This window comes from Lonchura striata, chromosome 1 (genome assembly GCF_050655825.1).
Source record: "Lonchura striata isolate lonStrDom1 chromosome 1, ASM5065582v1, whole genome shotgun sequence".
Taxonomy (NCBI): Eukaryota; Metazoa; Chordata; class Aves; order Passeriformes; family Estrildidae; genus Lonchura; species Lonchura striata.
The window spans coordinates 75,907,243-75,928,560 of record NC_140703.1 but is presented as its reverse complement, the minus strand read 5'-3'; the positions used below and the strand labels follow the sequence as shown (position 1 = coordinate 75,928,560).

The following is a 21,318-nucleotide window of genomic DNA, read 5'->3' as shown; positions in this document are numbered from 1 at the left end:
ATTTACTTCCCAATCAAAAGATAACCTAGTTTGATGATCAATAAATGGTTTCTCAAATAGATTTTGTTTTAATTGCTGCAGGCAATATGGCAAGAACCAATTTCTGCCATATAGCAAGAATGAACTACTTTGGTTGGACTGCAGGATGTTCTAGGCACAATATCTCCCAGAGTACACTATGGAAAAACATTAGTTGCTAATTGAATTAGAAAGTCTTCTCCAAATTCTCTCTGCTCTTTTATCAGCAACATAAGATGACACACTGTGCCTACATTTTTGGGCATGGCAGTGAGAAGTAATGATAAAGGAGCAAGAGGAAGATAATCGGATGCTTACCTAGTATCTTAAGGATTTCAACAACAGCAGTTAAAATCACAGACATATGAAATTTGTAGAATATTTTGAAATTCAGTAATTATGTCACATAAAACTGCAGACTGTATAAAATTAAAAAAAAAAATTAAGTAGGCTGTTACACAGAGATTTATTTCTTGGTCTTCCAAGAAATGTAACATTCCAAGGATGTAACCAAAGTTACATCCCTAGCCTAAGACTGGCAGATACAGCCACTTTATCCTCAGAATTACCATTCTCAGGCTTAACTTTCAGAATTGTGTCACTCAGATCTTGTTACTGTAACTGGTAATAGAGATGAGACTCTTGGAGGGTAGTACTTCCCAGCATGAGTGAGACAGGATAATATCCTCATAGGTGTTCTGCAGCTGCATGTTAGGAGTGTGTTTAAAAGAAAAGCTGTAGAAGCAACACTGAGGAATGATAGGTAGTCCCAATTGATCTGATATTTCACAAGAACACGAAGACTTAGCTTCCCTCAAAAGATCAATATGACTGACTAGGAACACTAGAAGTGAAGACTTGAAGGTAATCTACAGTCAACAGTTACAGGAAATACTACAACTCTCAGAAATAAGACTATTTTACTCAACACTGTTTAGCTTCTGAGGTTGTAGGCAGCTCAGAATAGTCTCAGCAAAAAAAGCTAACCAAACTATAATGCCAAATAACTCATATATAAAAATTTAATCTGCTTATTCTTCAATTGAGGACTTCATACAATTCAGTTAAGTGAAAAATAAGTTGTTAATTGCTTTAACTCTTAATTTTGCATTATGCCCAATTTTGTTGTTAATTAAATTATAGAAATTAAACTGGATCCTCAGAAAGAGCAGAATTATTGGTGTTCTCTCTGTATATGAGCATTATTTTCTGCTAATTTCATTCTGACATCCAGAAGGAGTTTATTTAAAGGTTAATATTGATTTAATTGTTGACAATAAATTTCTAGAATTAAAATATTTTGAACTTGACTATCACATTGTAAGTAAATTCTACCTGTTTATTTATTACATGTAATATATTTTAAGAAATTATGACATATTTTCAAATATTAAAACAAGTAAAGCCAAATAAAAATGAAGAAAGGATTCCTGGAGTTCTTCCACTGCCACTTTCATATATCCTTAATCTGTTCAGTTGGAATTCTGATTATGAGTTGTTGGAAGAGAAAAATATAATATCTTCTCAGTAACCCACTGATGAAAAGCAAAGGCGTATCTATACATATTTTTATGATTTTTTTTTCTTCAGCTGCAGAGAGGTGTCTCCTCTGATTCTTCTTCTTTCTCTCTTACAGGAAGAAGATACTCCCCCCTTGCTAACCAAGTTAACCTCTTCTTCCACTGTTCCTTCTTGACTCCAGGAAAGTTGTAGTTGAGGCTTGAGCCTCTGGGTTTAACCAGTGTGTTCATTTGTATGGCCTGAGATGCAGAGAGCCTCTTGCCCCATTGCAGGTGCAGAACACAGGCTCAGCAGGTGTAGCACATGTTCTATCACAGAGCTAGAATTTCTGTCTCTTTGGTGTGGGTAAGGCATCCTTTCTTCATTTGGTTTGCCATTTCAACAGATTATCACACTGGTTTTGCCACAAAGCCCCAGACCATAGGAGGGGAAAAACACAATAAGCAGCTCTCTAAACTCCTTCTCATGCCTTGCCACCTTGGTCTGTCTAGGGCATATTCCTGTGTAGCATTATCAAGTGGTTGGCGAAACACAAAACCAAAATCATAGAACACACCAATACAAGCATTCTGGTTACTCAGGAAAATTCAAGAACTGAAGGGTGATTACAACAAGGCAGGGAACATATTCCAGAGGAGGAGAAGGGAAAAGTTGCATTGTTATATTTCCCCATTAATTGACTTCTGGTGGGAAAGAGGACACAATTCTAAGAGTTAAATCTCCACAATTTCTTTCCTGGAGTACTGAGATGGCAGCAGTTCATGGCTGAAACAGCAGATTAGGTGAAAGGCCAAGTGTTTCTACCACAGTACTGCCAGGCAAAATGATAAAAATCCAGAACAAACGGAAAAAGCTGAACACAGCCAGGTTGGAGGAAAGCAAGAGAGAGGGCACACCACAGAGCAGATGAAGAAATGAAGGAAACAGTATCAAAAGCTATCAGTCAACATTGTGTCAAGAAACAGCAAACCTGCTAAACTGTTACAGCAACAATGAATGAGGAATAGCATATTCCAATCAAATCTAAATTATCTAAAAACTCCCAAGACCCATGTTGGCTTCTAAACAAGACTTTGGTGGCTTGACCTCAGCCAAAAACTGAGCATTCACAGAAACCCTTTCTCCCTGTCCTCCCCAGCAAGATGTGGGAGCAAACCAGAAGACAAAACCTGAAATTTCATTGCCAGAAATAAAGAAAACTTAATAGGCAAGGGAAAAAAGGAAAAAAAAAAAAAAAAAAAATCAAAAACCAAAACAAAGCTAAAACATGGGCAAAACAGCACTTCCCAAAAGCAAACAATTTAAATGTAGCTGCTCATCTCCTGCCACAAGGAGGTCAATGCCCAGAAAGTGTCTGAGCAACCACTGCTTTGTAAATAATATCTCCCCAATTTTATTGCTGAAAATTATGTTCCATGCTTTGAAATATTTTTTCTGTCACTGTTTGTCTACTTTCACTTTTATGTTGACTCCCAGCCTCTTGCCCACATTCTCACAGTAGCAGCAGAAGGAAAAGCTTGATGCCATGAAAGCAAAGTCCAGTAATAGCCGCAACATAGATGTGTTATCATCAGTACTTTAATCAAAATTCTAAATCTAAAACACAGCTTCTTCTGTGCTGTTGGGAAGAAAATTAACTCCACCCCAGTCAGACCCAGGTATACCTAGTTAGAAGTATTGAAGTTACCTTTGAATCTAGATGAAGGGAGATTTCATTTATTTGCAATAATGTAAATGGAAATGTATTCTGAGCTACCTATCATAATCTCTCTATTATTAGCTGATGTCATTAAAACTTTTCACTAATATTACCTGACAATCACAAAGTCTGGGGAGGCTTGCAAATCTCTTCGGGGATTACAAAACATCTTGGCATGCTCTAGAGAGAGAAGACATCACCCATTTAAATATTCTTGTCTGTGAGGCAGTTTGTATCATATTGGATTTTTGTAGCACTAAGCATTAGTATTACTACATAAGTTACATTTCCATATAAAATCTCATTATACAAATAAATACATAATGTTTTGCATATGTCTATATGCATCTTATGCACAAATTAGTTATACATAAAATTTAAAAAATAGTTCAGATTTTCAATAAATGGAAAAACTATTTCAGTAAATACAGGATCAAGTTATTGTGGTGTTTGCTTACATTAGGACCTATTCCATTAACTTTTCTGGGTGATGATTGAACCATATGCTCTCTTTTCTGACTTGATTGCCAGATGGTTAGTATTATTAGGATTGACCTGTTAGCCATGGGACAATATAAGAAAAAAACTCACTGTGCAGGTGTAATTACAGCCAGAGAAGAATGAGGTAAGAATATGTCAGTGGAATCACTCTGCAGACACCAAGGTAAGGGAAGAAGGAGGGCAAGATTCTACAAGCACCTGAGCTGAGCTCCCTCTACAATAATGATGCAGTGCATGGGAAAGCAGCTGTACCCCTGAAGCCCATGGAGACCCATAGAGATCCAGAGATCCACCATGGAAACAAGTAGATGCTCAAAAGGGGGCTGTGAACCTATGAGAAACCTGTGCTGGAGCAGATTACTGGAAGGGATCTGCAGACCCATACAAGAGAGGAGCCCACACTGGAACAAGTTTCCTGCTAGGATGTATGACCATGTGGGTGATCCACTTTGGACCAGACTGGGCCCGAAGGACTACACCCCATGGAAGAGTGATGCATGCTGCAGCAGTTTGCAGCTTGGACTCACATTGGAGATCTATTCCCATACGGGCCCCTAATTGCTGGCATCACTGCTTGGCACCAATCAACAGTGGATGGAAACTGACTGTCATCACCAGTTTGTTATCTTACTGTAAGACTTTAACACCTTCTCTCTGTGAGGTCTCATAGGCAGCTCCTTGCAATACTGATTCCTTTTCTCTTTCTTCCACACAACCACCTGACTCTTACTCCTTGCAGCAGCACAGCCAGCTGACTGCAACTCTCCTCTCAACCAGCTAACCCACTCTTTTATAACACCCATCCTTATTGGACACAGCTGTGTCCTATTAAGGGCAGGGCTGTTCCTACTCTTTGGTAATTAGTACAGCTGCAACTCCTCAGGGGCAAGATTGCCTTCAGCACTATCTCTATTCTCTCACAATCCATCCTCCTACACTGAAGTATTTTGTGGAGAACTGTATCCCGTGGGAGGGGCCCCATGTTGTAGAAGGGGAAAGAATTATTTTCCTGAGCAGCAAGAGAAAAAACATGACCATGACCCCTATTTCTTGTTTCAGTGCGCTGCTGAGGGGAATGAAGGTAGAACCTGGGAAGGAAAAAGGGGTGTTCTTAAATGTGGTCTTTTAAGATAACCTGAATGAAACAGACTTGAACCTTTAGTTCAAGGCAACTCAGCTAGTGCTATCAGGTTAACTAAGGGGAAGTAATGTAATGATGAGAATTAGTGACTTGTACTGAAACATGCAAGATGTTTTGAGTCACAAAAAATTGTAGGCTTTTATTTCCTCTTAAAATTATTAGAATTCTTTTGAAAAGAAATCAAAGAGGTAGAGAAATATGTATATAGGAATCATGAATATATAAAATATAAACCAATTACAATCGTATCATTGCCATACTTCTCTAAGACATAGAAAATGTGTTTATATTATTTAAATAATCCAGTTTCAAATATTAGTATGTATTAGGTATTGCAAATGTAGATTTCATTTTTTTAAATCAGCTTTAGTATTTTTTTAATTATCCGTTGATTATGGTTTAGCATGTTCTGACTTCATACTTGTGAATAAGGTTAATGACACACCACAGCTGTCACTATTTAGCAAACAGCAGTCTGTTGTTGCAGGGTACCACAGCCTGGGGCACCATCAGGCACCTCTGTTGGGATGGGCACAGGGCATCAGATGCCTCTGAGGTCAGGACAAGGCATTAGCCCGTGGGAGGTTGTTTGGATCAGGCCTAGTAGGGGATACCAGAGTCACACAGCCCCAGAATGGCTGGAGAGGGCTTTGGGCATGAGGCCAGGCTGAAGGTCAATTAGAAAGCTAGTCCAGCAAAGGAAATAGGGGCAGAAGTGTGGCTGTGAGGGAGCAGGTGCAGGGACTTTGTAGTGGGAATCTGAGGGCAGACAAACCCCCTGCAGTGATGTTTTTGGCTGGGATAGAGGTAAATTCCTTCTTTGTAGCTGGTATAGTGTTGTGTTTTTGATTTAGGATGAGAATAAAACACACAGTTTTAGGTGGGTTTAAGTATGGTCACTCTTTGATCCATTTCAATTTGGTCACTTAGAATTTAATGAGGCAAACAGTGTTAAACTTGCTCTAGACATGAATGCTATTTTCTTTATATATAATTTTGACTGCAACAGTACCACATGATAAATACAACTGTTGCTACTTAATATCCAATAGAAAACAACTATTGATACATTAGAATATACATAAAATAATTGCATATACTAAAATATATCAATAAATTAAATAGATGAAGGAAAGGTACTGAAAAGGCTATCCTCTCTCTAAGAAACCATAATTAAAGAATCAGTTTTAAATTTTGTAGTTATTTCAGAATAGCCCTAAAGTACTAACAGATTTACCAAAAAATCTAGAAAACAAAATCTTCAAGTTGAACATCAATAGAATTTATCATAAACTGTTAGAAAATGTGTAGTCCCTTAGAAATTTTCCTTTCTCAACCATCCTGTATTAAAAAAAACCCTGTTAATTTAAATTTCAGTATTTATATTAGAAATAAATAGCATATGACTTCTTTCATAAGTTATGTCATAATTTAATAGCTACAACATAATTCAAAAAATTATTTAGTATATAGTGACAATGAGTTCTGCAATATTTACTGTGGGATTTGTAAGTTTACAATTGTGAACAAATAGTTTTTATTATCAAAATTCTACAGAAGGATATTATCATGCAAGAACAACCCTGGGTGTTGTAATCTGCCATCTGCTTTAGAAATGTGCAAGTAGAAAATTATAATGAAAAATGATTTGAAGATAAAAGGGTGAGTCGTATGACATGTTTTTTTTCTTATTGAAAAAAACCCATGCACATTAAAATGTTTGAAGCTTACTTAATGTCTGATTTTTAAATAGATGGATATAGGGCATCACATTTTTTTACAGAGATATGACTACATGCTACACTGAATGGTTATTTGATATATTGTGAGGTGTATATATATAATAAGGTCTGTGCTTTAAACACTGGTGATCTTGTCAATAAGGAAGATGGCACATCCAAGTTATCTCTGTACAAGTTATGTAACTATTTCAGTAATAAAGTGAAAGTAACCATGACATCTCCTGCCATTTCAACAAGCAGTGACTGTTAATGACTAATTTAACATAAACCATCTTAAAATCCTTTAAAACTTTTGCTTTTGCGGGGGGAATTTCACTTTTTATTTTGACTTTTTTCCTTGCATAACATCTTCATCTAACTTTTCTACTCGTTAATTTACATTTGTTAACATTCTGTCATTTAGAATTATTATATTGTTAATAATGTGAAATGTGGTAAACATCCACTGTTACGATCTTACTCATTCTATATGCATGTAATTCTGACCAAAAAAATAATTTTAAATCCTCCTGATGGAAGAAGCTTTTTGAAACTTATGTCAAGTTCTCTTTTTTGCTGGCTGTATGGTTTAGTTTAAGATTGATTATTGAATTGTATTATCTACCTTGCAGAACACTTGCACGACTTGATCTATGTTGCTAATGAATGTACAGATGTACCTATACTTAGGAAACTGGAAATTTAGTGTGACCATGTAAAAGACAGAAAATCAGATTTCCTTTCATATTTTCAATATTTCTGGTGCTTAGTTCTTAACCATTATTAAACTTTGTAATTACATATGCAAATAATTATTCCTGATGAAAAATAGATTAACTTTTCTTATGGAAATTATGTTGGCTTAGCAGTGATGGCTATGATCCTTTACAATTCCTAGACCCAAGGGTTAAGGTTTTCCTGACTTGAGAACTGGGCAACAAAGAGATGCAAAAGTAAAGACTTCCTGCCTTCCTGCCTTCCTCCTTTCCTCCCTTCCTCCCTTCTTCCCTGTTTCATTTTTTCACTGCCAGTACCCAAAATAAAAATGGATGATCTCACAAGCAATTCATACCTTCTTTTGAGGATCAAAACTTGATCTGGTTGTCCTTATTTCACAGAAGTATTATGCTAGATACTTTTTGAGTCTTCTGCCCCAAGTTACATGACATAAAGTTACAGCAACCAATAATGCTGGTTTTGTGGATTACTTAAAATATATAGCAAAAGTGACATAACAGGAAATATGGTGAGAAAAAAGAACCAGAGCGAAAGATTTTTTACAAAATAAAAAGAGGAAGGAATATTGATTGCCTAGAGGAATGGAAAAGATATGGAAAGGTTTTATTGGTCTGCAATAATTTCTTCTATGGGAATATATTAAACGTTAACTCAAATTTCTATTATTACATTAAAAGTATTTTAAAGACAGTCTTTACTCAAGCTTGATTTCATAAAATATAAAGAGATTCTGTTGTGTTTAACTACTTTTAAACATAATGGCTATCTTAGTAAATACTAATTTATTACTAGTAATTCTATTTATTACTAATATATTATCTATGTATATGACATTACAGTAGAACATAAAACAGATTTCAAACTAGATCTGCTATTGTCTAGGAAGAAAAATTTGTTTAGTAGAATGAACACAAAATATTGTGTCTTTTCAGATGGTTTCAGATGCTTTTTTCTTGGTTTTATTTGTTAATTCTTAACCAAGCAGTAAATTTAAATCCTCTCTTGCCATATACCACTGACATTTTGCAAAACTGAAATTATTTTCAAAGTTCTCCTGGATTTTTGTGGATAAAAATTGAGTTTATAATTAGTCTGTTGATGTCTGAAGCTGAGGTACCTTGGAAACTCTTTACGGTTTTTTTAAACTATTTTTATTAATACAAAGTGAAAATGTTTTAAAATGTTAAGGAAAATTCACTTTAATGATATAAGTGAACACATAAGTGAATAATTTAGCAATATTTTGCTATAGCAACCAAAAAAAATGCTTTGTTCCTTAACTTACTGTAAAAGGTGTTTGATATATGATGATAGCACAAAGAGCACATATGGTGTATAAAGATCTCATTCATTCAAAACTTACCAAGATAATAAAGCAAAATGTAATTTAACCAATAAAATAGGGACGATAATGGGGATTGATATATGGTAGACACAAATCTCTGGTAAGGAACAATCAAAAAACTTTCTCTAAACTTTGATAGTTATTGACTCTTGGGAAAAGAAAATATGTCTTCATTTCACAGAAAGTTTAAAGTGCTTTGTCAGATTAAATTATTCTATTTGTTTGCTTTCTTCCATTTAAATTAAAAAAAAATAGTCTCATAAATTTGACATCACAGAGAAATGGCTTCTTTAGTAATAATCTTAATTTATGTTAATTTTCCAGAAATAACTTAGAACTTGTATTTTTTAGCAGCAATTTCTCATGTTAATTGCTCAAGATCAATCATAAAATTATGGGCAAAAAAGATGTTTTGCCTGTTTTTAGTTTTACCAAGGCTGATTTCAGAAATCTTAAAATAAAAGTAGTTGCTTCCCTTGACATTAGAATTAAATTATTTCCTCACCTTTACTCAGCAATGTTTTCCTCAAATTTTAAATCAGTTAAATGCAATGGTGGATTTCAGTATTTTTTTTTTACAGCAAAGGCAAAATTACCAGTAGTTTATTTTCAAGTCACTGTTAATTTTTACACTGTCACTCAGTTTGGCAGTATAAACAAGAATTTTCCAAACTGCTGGGACTCCTATTCATCTGACTTTAAAGCTAGTAATTTTTTAGGAGCCCTCTGTAGTCAAAAGAGAAGTATTATTTACATAAAATTGTTCTTTCTGCCCAAAGATATCAGAAATAACCTTAAAGAATACTACAAAGGACTTTTTCTTTATATGTATGGGAATTCTTATTCAAGCAAGATGGGCTCATACTTCTTCAGGCTGTGAAGGAAATTATCAACTGATACATTTCTCCTCATTATTTTGCATGTGCTCTGTATTCATTCTCCTTAACATATGACATATCACAGGCATCACCATTTGAAATACGAAACAATCGTGTCTACAATCTTTTCACTTCATAGGGAACACTAATTTTTAACTGTGATATTGCCTCTTTCCCACTTTATCTTTTAAGCACAAATCTCAGGTCTTCTTTCTATTTAAGAAAAAAGGGAGTTGTGAATGTGTTCCAGAGATTCAGATTCATGTATTGCTTCCACAGAGCTGAGTTACAGTATCAGCTTAGTGTATTTCACTGCAAATGTGAGGGAAATAAATATATTTTTTAACTCACTTATAAACTTCTCTCCAAATGTTTCTTTGGGAGGAATAGAAAACACTGACAAAATGGTAATTTTTAAACATTTTAGCACATATGAATATTTATTAATATTTATAATAAGTACAAAATGCATAATTTCAAAACTTCCACAGAATTTTTCCTCAAGTTCTATTCCCTAAATAAAGCTTTTAGAAATCCCTGCACCTGCAAGAAAAACTGTCAAGATGGAGAAAGGCAGCTGTCAGGATTTTAATTTCATACGAAAATATTTTTAAAAATATAAATATTTTTCAGACTTAGAAAGATACAGCATAATCAGTAGCTTTCATTTAGTAGTAGAAGCTGAGATGTACACATGAATTGTGAATGAGAATTTTTTTTCCCTTGCAGTTTTAGAAAATAATTTCATAGAGCATTTTTAGAAACTATTGGCTTGTATATTCATATTTCTGCTGTTCCTTTTATATGATCTAATGATCTCATGTACTTTTTACTCCCTACTTTTGATAAAGTCATATTTTCAAAATGCTACAGTATCAAACAATTATATGGGCTATAAGTAGAAAGTATATAACAAAATTTAGTAAAATATTACCTATAGTCTGAAAATTATATTTGTAACTTTTGATGGCCTGCTGTTTTTGGCCCAGTTCATTAGCCAGATTTATTATAATCTAACAGATTTCCATGATGATAGGACACTAATATTCTTTCTGTTAACAGGAGAGTTATAATAATAAAATTTTGGAGTTAATAGATAATTGAATTACTGAGTCATTTTGTGATCAAATTTCAATTGTAGTTCCCAGACAAAGAATATGAAATTCTAGTTATTGTTCATGTTCTGATAATTAAAACATATTTATTAAATATAAGAATTCATTTTTATCATCAAAATTTAATGGAGAGACAAATACTCAGCTACTGGAACTGTTATTGAGTGCTCAATATTCTATTATTTTATTGCTATTTATTTTAATTTCTATCAGCTGGCTGTGCTATATTTTATTGATTTTATCTGACAAGTTGCTTAAAATATATAGATCTGCTCAAGAGAAAAAAATATTAGCATGTAAAATACTACTGATAACCAAATATCACTTCAGTCAAAGTGCCAGATTTTGCACCTGGGGTGGGGCAACCGTGGATGTACAGTCTGGGGAATGAGATGCTGGAAAGTGCTGCTGAAAGGGACTTGGGTGTCCTGGCTGCTGGCAAGTTGAACATGAGGGAACAGTGCCCTGGCAGCCAGGAGGTCCAACCCTGTCCTGGTGGCACCAGGCACAGCATGGCCAGCTGGGCAAGGGAGGGGATTGTCCTGCTCTGCTCTGCACTGGGACGGCCTCACCTCCAGTGCTGGGGCAGTTCTGGGTGTCACAGTATAAGAAAGGTATAAAGCTGTTAGAAAGTGTCCAAAGGAGGGCAGCAAGGATGGAGAAGGACCTTGAGAGGAAGCTGTATGAGGAGTGGCTGAGGTCATTAGGTCTGGTCAGCCTGGGAAAGAGAAGACTGAGGGGAGACCCCATTGCAGTTACAACTTCCTCATGAGGGGAAGGGGAATGAGAATGAAGATCTCTTCATTCTCCTGACCGGTGACAGGACTGAGGGAATGACCTGGAGTTGTGTCAGGGGAGGTGTAGGGTGCTTAGTAAAATGATCTTCACCCAGAGGGTGCCTGGGCACTAGAACAGGCTCCCCCAGGAAAATGGTCACAGCACCAGACTAGCAGAGTTCAAGAAGTGTTTAGACAATGGTGCTTGGTGTGATTCTTTGGGATGGTGCTATGCAAGACCAGGAGCTGGACTTGATAATCCTTGTGCGTCCCTTCCAACTCAACAGATTCTGTGATTCTGAACTGTAAGGACAGTTCTGAGGAAGACCATTAAAAGCTGTTCAGACAAAAAAAGATGGTGAAAGAGTACTATACAGATTAACCCTTATTATTTAGAAGCACAGTTTGTTTTCACAATTCCTGGTAATCCTACTCTGTTTCATGCAGCAGGACAACAACAGAGATTTTTTACCCTTCAGTGGCTAGCTGTTCCCTGTAAAAAGCCATGAAATTAATCTCTGGTTGAGGGGTCTGATTAATAGCTTATTGCAGCATGTGGGATTTAGATTCCTACATTTTTCCTTGGCAGACTGTATAAGGCAGGAATATGAAAATCATGAAAATTTCCTAGCCCAGAGATAAAATCTGTCCATTGTTCTTCTTTTATGGAAGCAGAGGATAATTCAAGGAAACAAAACCAAAATATTATCAAACAGCAGTTTTTTTATATATTTGATCATTGACTACATTTAAATTATGAAAACTCTCTGTTCTTGCCCTCTTGGTTAGAAGACAATTTTTGTGTCCTCATACACTTATCAAATTGACTGTGTTATTTGAGGTGAAGGTAATTAATTTTCAGCTTTTTCCTAGAGGAGAAGCTTAATGACTTAGCTGAAATAAATGTATATGCATAACACATACATGTAAAAACTTTACTATAAATCTAAATGGATAAGCTAACTGTACACACATTTCATATAATTTTTGTTAAATGAAAAAAACTCCATGCATGTATAAAGAGATTTGATTTGTCTGTTATCATAATGAATGAGTTGGCCGAAATAAGATAATTTAAATAAGACAAAGAGCACAACAAGAAAAGAAAGCACTAAGTGTGGCTTGCCACAGTCTTAGCGTACCTGATTCTACCTCTTCTGATATTCACATCCTATCCTATCCTATCCTATCCTATCCTATCCTATCCTATCCTATCCTAATTTTCTAATGTATTGAAAAGACTTTTAAATCTAGATGTAGAAAATGCCTTATTGTAGACAATCCATACTAAACATAAAACAATATTTTAGTCTATTAAGGGCAGCCTGGTGAAATGAATATATAAAGTCAAGCCATCAAAGTTAAAAAGCCCTGTCTTAAAGTATTTGGGAACATGAATCATCTATATCCATATATAAATGCTGATAAAGCACCAGCTTGTAATCTGATGCCAAGTGACACTGAACAGCTTTTATCTAAATTGGGTTGAGCTTCTCCCTTTGTAGTGACTGTCATGGAAAAAAGTAATTCATGTGGTAAAGAATACAAACAGGGACTCAAATGAGTTTAAAAGAAAGCACTAAATTCTACAGTGAAAAATTCTTAGGTACTTGCAGGTAGGTATATTTCATAGGAGTTCAGTTGCCATAAGTCACATTTATGGTCTAAAATAATGTTTTAATTCTTCTCCAGTTCATTAAAAGATAAAACAGTTAATTCTATCTCAGAAACAAGGGTGATGGTTCATCTAAAAAATTTACCTCTTTTTATTTGAAGGAAGAATGAAATTTCCATACTGCAGAACCCCAAACAAATATCCTTGAGTTAAATATAAACCTTTCTTCTTTTTTTTTAAGTTTTATTTTTAATATGAGATGCTATTCTTGACTTTTTACCTGCACAAAAAATATTAAATTTAAAAGAAGACTTATTTTCTTCAGTTTTTAATCAAATTGATCAGGGTTTTTGGAAGCAAGAGTAAAATCAAAATAAAATATGCAGTGGGTTAGCAACAGTCTAGTTTCACTGATTATGAAATAAAGTCTGGAATAATGAATTACAGGTTCAGTGCTTATCTGCAGCTATGATGTGTGGAACTAGACAAGAAGATACTATGGTATTTAAATCTGTTTCCCTGTACAATGTTGTCCATTAGCAGATTAAGCTAAAATCAGTGCAGTGATGCTCAGAGGTCATCTAGTTCCAAACCACTTGCCATGGGCAAGAATGCCACTCACTAGATAGGGTTGCTCATGGCCCCATCCAGCTGGGCCTTGAACACTTGCAAGGATGAGGCGTACATCATTTCTCTGGATAACCTGCTCCACCACCTCACTAACCTCTAATCTAAATTAGAGAAATTATTTAAATTAGAGAAATTATTTCTTCTTAACCTCTAATCTGAATTTGCCCTCTTTTAGATTAAAGCCTTTCCCCCTTGTCCTGTCACTATCTGCCCATGTAAAAAGTCACTCTTTTTTACAATCCTCCACTAAGTGGTGGATGGCTGCAGTGAGGTACCCCTCAGAGAATTCTTTTTTTCCATGCTTTCTGGAGGTGGCTGAACACCTGCTTGCATATGGAAAAAGATGGATGAATTCCTTTTTTTGCTTTGCTTGCAGGCAAGGTTTTTGCTCCAGTTATTAAGCTGTCTTTATCTCAGCTCAGGAGTTTTCTCACTGGAAGTAAAAAAACCAGATGGGATTAGTTATCTTACTTTAAAAGTGCAATAAAAATATCTCCAGACCTAAGCTAGCCATCCTTGGATCTTTTTATAACCAGTTGAGAGAAAAAAACTTCTCAAAGGTCATGATTTATCTCAAGGGATATATCTAAAAGTAGGTTAGATAACTTACACCCTTAAAATATTTGTTTCTTTCCATTGACTGTATAGAGATCCAGGAGAGAATAGCTGACACATCCACAACAGATAAATAGTTTCCTCTTTCAACCCTGTATTGCCTTTATTTTATTCAGATCACAGAGAATCCGAAATACTTCTTTTATCTCTCTATTCTGAACTTTCCAATTTTCTCTTAATGCATAGAACCACAGGAACTCAAAAAAATTTTCTTGATCCAAAGACCAAGTTTTATACTTCTCTGTTTGCTCCTTTTTATAATATCAAAATTTTATAATTTATGTGTAGTTTCATTAGACAGGGAAATATAATCATGTGTTCCTGGAAGATTTAGAGCTAAATTTACAGGTCAACTAGCAAGTTAATACTTCTCAAAAAAAAAAAAAAAAAGTTTTCTAAATTCTTCTCCCTGAGAGAAAAAAAATCTTCGTGTTTAATAAAAATTCAGTATTACTTCTGTGTCAATTCTTTCAGATTTCTTCTGAGCACTGAGAAAGAAAAATTAGGGTGGATTCATATTTAAATAGAATATTTGTCAACTGAATCAACCTGGACATGCATAAATACATAGATCCTTATAGGAAGTGCATGTGAGTGCTGAGGAAGGTGGTTGGTGACATTGCAAGGACAACCTCAATAATATTTGATCAATCATGGTGACTGGGAGAAGTGCCTGCAGTCTGAAGGAAAGGAAATTTAACTCTTACCTTAAAGAAAGTGAAGAAAAAAGAACTGGAGAAATACAGCTCAATCAGTCCCACCTCAGTCCCTGGGAGCAACTAACCCTGAAAACAGGTTCCAGGCACATGAATAGCAAGAAAATCATCAGGAATAGTTGACATATATTCACCAAGGGGAAATCAGGCTTGACCTGATGAACTTACATAATGAAATAGCTGACCTGATAGATGAGAGAGTGAATAGACTACCCTGAGGTAGACTTCACTGAGGCCTTTGACTCCAGGTCTCATAGGATTGTCATAGACAGGCTGTTGGTATATGGGCTGATTGAGCAGCTGTACCCCGCAACACAGGGAGTAGCTGAAGCCAGTAACCAGCACTGTACCCCAGAGGTACTGGGTATGGTTCTATTCATCACCTTCATTAACAATCTGAGTGGTGGGACAGACTGTACGCCCCACAAGTTGACAGATGACACCAAACTGAGAGGAGTAGGTGATGTCCCAGAGGATTGTGCTCTCAGGAAACAAGGACTGCAACCTGTTCTAGTGGGGAGCATCCCTTCCTGAGATGGTGGGATTAAAACTAGATGATTTTTAAGCTCTCTTCCAACTCAAACCTATCTATGACTTCTAAGACTTGTATGATTACTTGGAAAAAATGTAAGAAATAAGCTCAATAGAGTATTTTTAAAAAGTTTTATTAAGTTTAATATGCTTAGAATTAGTTCAATATGCTTAGAATTAAGACCCATGTGACTTAACAAAAATAAGAAAGTAAATAAAATATATATAAAACAATATAGAAGCTGGCAACTCTCAACTCACTTTTTTCAATACAAACATATTATTTTCCTCTAAATTGTGTAGTTGTTACTATTGAGAAGAGAAGAAACTGACTTCCTGATGATTTTTTTATATTTTTGGCCAAGCTACATTAATTTGGCCAGTTCACCAGATAGCAACATTGCATCTATTGGGCAAGTGTGTTGTTCAACAATTCATTTTTAAATAGACACCCTAGCTATGTATTTTTGAGCTGAGAAATACCTCAGTATTCCTCAGTAGCATATGTTACTGGCACTGTAATACAGAGAGTAGCCTTCAATCAAATTTGGTAACTTAAGTGTACAATTTAAACCGCTTGGTATGCATGGCCACACTGACCTATGCAGCTCAGTTCTAGATGTAGGTATCCTAAATAGTCTCCCTACAGGTGCAAGTAAGCTAACTAATCAATACTATTGTAACTCCAATCAAGTAAAATAAGTTTCAATTATTAATTCTTTAGAACATATCTGCAAGGATCTCAATTGGATCTCAAGGATCATAATGACACCTAAGTAGGGATTAATTTGAAAATTGAAAGTTACCATAGTGGTTTGGTCAACCCAGGCAGACTAATCCAATTGGCAATTTTGTCTCATTCAAATACAATGGCATTTCTGGCATTCAATTTATGGGTGAAAATCTTTGTTACTATCTTGCAAACTGTGAAAATGGGACACCATGAGAGGTGTATAATTATTCCTTGATTTTGTTTGCTTATTAATCTTTTTCCCATTCACAATAATGTCTTTTTTTTTTTTTTACTTAAATACCAAACTTGGATGCCAGTATTTGTTACCCAACATCACATAAACTTTTCTTCTGAAAGATCTTTCTTTAGAATATTGCTTTAATTGCTTTTTTTCCTTCTTTTTTTTTTTTTTTTCTCTCAGTCAGTACTGCTTCACCATATGGCAGTAGGCTTTTAACTAATAAGTTGGCACTTTGAGAAGAAAGGGATGAATCTTGTTTATGGCTAACTTTATATCACAGGTGCACTTCCAGATAAAAAGAGTGTGTTCAAGTGCCAACAAGGCATAGCACATTTGATTATATTCCTTGCCATCTCAAAAAAACAAACAAGGATCGAATATTCAGTCTTGACATATTTTCAACTACATTATTTTCCCTCATGTCCATGAAATGTCTTTATTATCAAAGTGAAGAGAGCTTATTAAACTTCACTAAAAATCTCAATGAAATGCTTAATCATGATAGATCAGGGTCTGCGAGTCCTGGGGAAAGGTATTTTATCAAAGCATTTAGATGAAATGCTTTTTTGAAAGCTTGCTTTTAGGAAAGTAACCTATTGTTTGCTTGAGTTGGTAATTCTGCTTATGTTACATGAATAGAAGAACTAGAATTACTTTGTGGGTGTAATTTACTCAGTGGCTGTGATTACTGCTTCTAAATGCCACCTCAGTGTCGGAAGGTCAGGTTGGCACAGGGGGTCAGGCTAAGATGAAGATGACTATTAGCCAATATAATCCTCAGAAGTCGTCAACTGAAACTACATTAGTCTTTAGACTTGGTCATACACATAATTGTGCAAACTTGGTGACATTAGACGACTTAATTAGAACATCCCCTGGAGCAACTTTGGATATAAGCACATGAATAACATTAAACACTTCTGAACACAAGGATGGATAATATTTAGGAAAAAAACAGAGTTTTTAATTTTACAGAAATCAAGGATGAAATTCAATTCCAGATCATATAATCCTAATTTGAAGTGTCTAGATATGGTGCCTGTTGGTTATAAGTCTACACTATCAGAATACTCAAAACAAACCCAAAGTTCATTGGTTTTATCATAGGGGTCTCATAATACTTGAAGTTCATTAGAATAAGCCACCTGGCTGCTTGTGATAACCTGTGCTAGTGATACCAAAAGACTCTAGTTTCCTCTAAAATCTCTGTCAGACTCTTCAGGCTTACGAGAGGGCTTCAGACACTTAGCCACTAGACAGGCTTCTACACAGTTATGTTTCACCTCTATTCAATATTGTTGATGGAATCTGAAGATCTAAATTATCTTACAATAAGTTTAATTGTTTATATTTCAATGGAATATTATTACTGATGTTCTTCATCAGTAGAAATCCTAGTATGCTTCTGCAAAATCCTTACTAAGGAGAAATTTACTTGTCAGTTCTGGAAATACAAATCCAATTCAGTATATTATTGTATCCCTAGGTATTGTCTTTTGTCCTTACCACATGATCTAATGATCATCCTTTGTTTAGGGAGTTAAGATCTAAGGGAAATGTTCACACACAGCCACCCCAAATCTGTGAAGCATGAGAATCTATATTTATTAAAATAATTTCAGTGAAGATTTATTTGGTGAGTAATGTCTTTTCTCACTTAAAATTTACTACCAGAGGAATTCAGTTGGATATTTGAAATAGTGGCATGTTTTATAGTTATTGTTTCTTTCTATGGCTATAAGAGCAAAGGATGTTTAACATCTCTCATGTTGCACAGAAGCTGAAATAAAATGTAAAGATAAGTGTGTATAGAGACAGAGTATTATTTGCTCTGAGCTGTAACAGCTGTGTTACAATGTTTACTACCATGACTTCCAGATGGAAACAATCTTGTAATTCATGAATTTTCTAGGGAAAAAGAGCCTGCATGCTCTTGGAAAAAAGCTACCTGTATCAAAAAAAAAAGCTCTTGGAAAAAAGTTACCTGTATGACTGCATAAAGAAAAGTCCACAGTTTGGTTAAATAAATTTGATTTGTTATAAGGGGGGCTCAAAATCAGCAGCTTTTTGTTGTTTTTTAAGCTGAATAATGAAACAATGACTCATGCTCGAGGTACTACACAGGTTTCAGAAAGAGATGTGTTGATATAAAAGCTAGAGTAATACAAGTGAATCTAGACTGTATTTTAAAATATACTGCAATTAACACTTTATTAAACCCTATTAACAAAGCTGATTTAATAACACTTTACTTAAAGCTTGTTGTAAACCTAAGCTAGTGAGGCATTGTTTTTTGTCAAACCAACTTATGAGGGAGAGCAAATGGAAACTTATAAATATTGTTAATCTATGCTTTGATTTTCAGGCAAAATGGAAACAGCTTCACAGGGAGAAGAACTACATTTGGAAAGATTTTTCCCTTTCATCCTGCAGAGGAATTGTTACTTCCTGTGGTTTATTTTTTCTTGAAAACATGGATCTATTGCACAAATTCAGGAAGAACTATCCAAAGTAAATATTAAAAAGGTATCACATGAACTGTTTATGCAAAAATATTTTTATCATTTAAACCTAAAAAGTTGAGACTTCTGGGTTTTTTTTCATTTCATCATAAAACTGAGTTCTTAAGATGGAAACATTTTGACAGCTGATGCAAAAAAAAGAAACAAAAAACCCAAACCATTACTATGTATATCAAAAAGTTTTATTTCACTTCAGTACTTCTTTTTTATTGCAAAATGATTGTATTAAAATGAGCTGTCATGTATTTAAATGATCTGCCATGGCTCAGGAATGGTACTCTCCAAACCACACTGCCACATGTTCACACCTGCCCTGCTCACCTGCAGTGAGATGGAGGAGAGAATTGGAGGCACAAAAGGTAAAGATCTCGGCCTGAGATAACAACAAGTTACAGAAAGAGCAATAAGATCAGAAAATAAACAGTAACAACAATGCTATTAATAACATAAATGTACAAAGGAGGAGAGTGATTTACACACAAAATTATCAGAATCAGGGTTATCCTAACCACTTCTTCTGCTACATATACACAAACACAATTCCTTCTCCAGGAAAAGGACTCTGTTCCTTCCACCTCTAGCAAAGACATGAAGTGGTATAGAGTAGCCTCTGTGTCCTAGCCATGCCTCCTCCTTAGCAGATTCTGCAAAAATTAGCCCTGTCCTGGCCAGAACCAGGACATAAACTTAATAATATATTCATTTATCACTAGGAGGAATTCTTCATGCAATTAGTCCAAAGCAATTGACCAAGACAAACACTTTATATTTTTATAGTATTATATAAAAGTAAATTACATTAAATACTTTTATTATTAAAAATAGCATAGACCGCACAGACAAAGAGACAAAAAATGTGTCCTCACAAGGCAATAGTATGAAGTGGAGATGTCAAATAAATGTTCTGAGAACATTTCCCTCTCAATAGGAAAAAATAGACACTTTAGACCATGAGTCATCTGACTTATTTAAAGTCTGCTTTAAAGAAAAGATTAAATGTCGCTAAAAATACTTGTTTGTTCCCTAGTGACTCTAAATAAAGACTAGATTTTGACCTTAAGAATACATGTATATATTAGAGACATTTACACTAGTTTGTCTCCAGACTCCAGACATGTGAAAGATTCCTCCCACACCAATCTTTTAGGATTAGTAAATTTATGTCTGGGTTTTATATGGGTTACGTTTGTTTTTGTTTGATTTGTTTGTTGCCTTGGGTATAACAAGTTTTTAACTGAATTTCTTTTCAAAATCTGAAGGAACACACATATGATTTCTTCAGGATGTAAGTCAATATCTAAGATTTATTCTGGCTACTAAAATTTATTGCCTTCTGTGAGTCATCTCTAGCAGTAAGAAGACCCAGCTAAGTGAGGAGACAGAACATGTATTTAAAAATCTAAGCAATTTCAAGGGCTCTTGAAAAAACCCCCAAACACAGAAGCTGAAAAACTTTGAAAACATTTCAATGCCTGAGAAACTCAAGTCTAAACATGATAACATTGAGGAAGATTTTTTCCACACTATTTTTCCACTATTTTTCTGCCCTCCTTTGGACACTTTCTATTAATGGTACAAAATATTCTATTTTCTGACAGAATTTTTATCTCCTTATTATTCATGCTGAGAAAACATAGAAATTTATATTAAAATGGTATAAATTGTAAAGAAAAATGGAATAATAAAATTTTAAAACCCCATTTTCAATAAGTTTGTTGTGTTTACAATTGACTATAAAAGCATTCATTTTTGACAGATGATATTGTGAAACAAAGGTAGAACTGTTATTTATAGCATGAAAAAAAGTATTGAAATATATAGGCAGACTTGTCCTGGGAAAATAGAAGATAGGAGAAACCATTTTTATCTGCAAACTATAAAAGTAAAGACTTAAGAATTCCCAGTTAAGTACAGAAAGGAGATTTTGCATGTATGACAGCCTCTGATTTGAAAGTCAGTTTGAGCAACTGCATTGGCAGATGAACTTTTCCTGTGAGAAATTGCAATAATTAGGCTACAAAAATAACTTCTGAAGAGGCAGTACTTATATAAATAGTATTATGCAGGATGAGAGTACAGAAATAAGACTTTGTATCTATGCATGTACACAGTGAGAACTATAAAACTATTGTTGTCTGAGATTCATTGTTGGTAATTTCTTGAAGAAAACAGAGGCTAGTTAAATGTAAATGTAAAAAACTCATAAAGCGTGGTTCACACTTGCATTTTACTTGCTCAGTGTTTTATTCTAAGTATATAGGA

At 34.8% G+C, this 21,318-nt stretch overlaps 1 long non-coding RNA gene across 1 annotated transcript; it reads left to right on the top strand.

The window, feature by feature from the left end:
- The first annotated feature begins 1,084 nt into the window (after positions 1-1,084).
- LOC146768726 (uncharacterized) lies at positions 1,085-20,585 on the top strand. Its single transcript, XR_014955935.1, has 3 exons — positions 1,085-4,820; positions 6,438-6,542; positions 18,900-20,585. It is a non-coding gene; the product is annotated as an uncharacterized LOC146768726 (long non-coding RNA).
- The last annotated feature ends 733 nt before the right edge of the window (positions 20,586-21,318 follow it).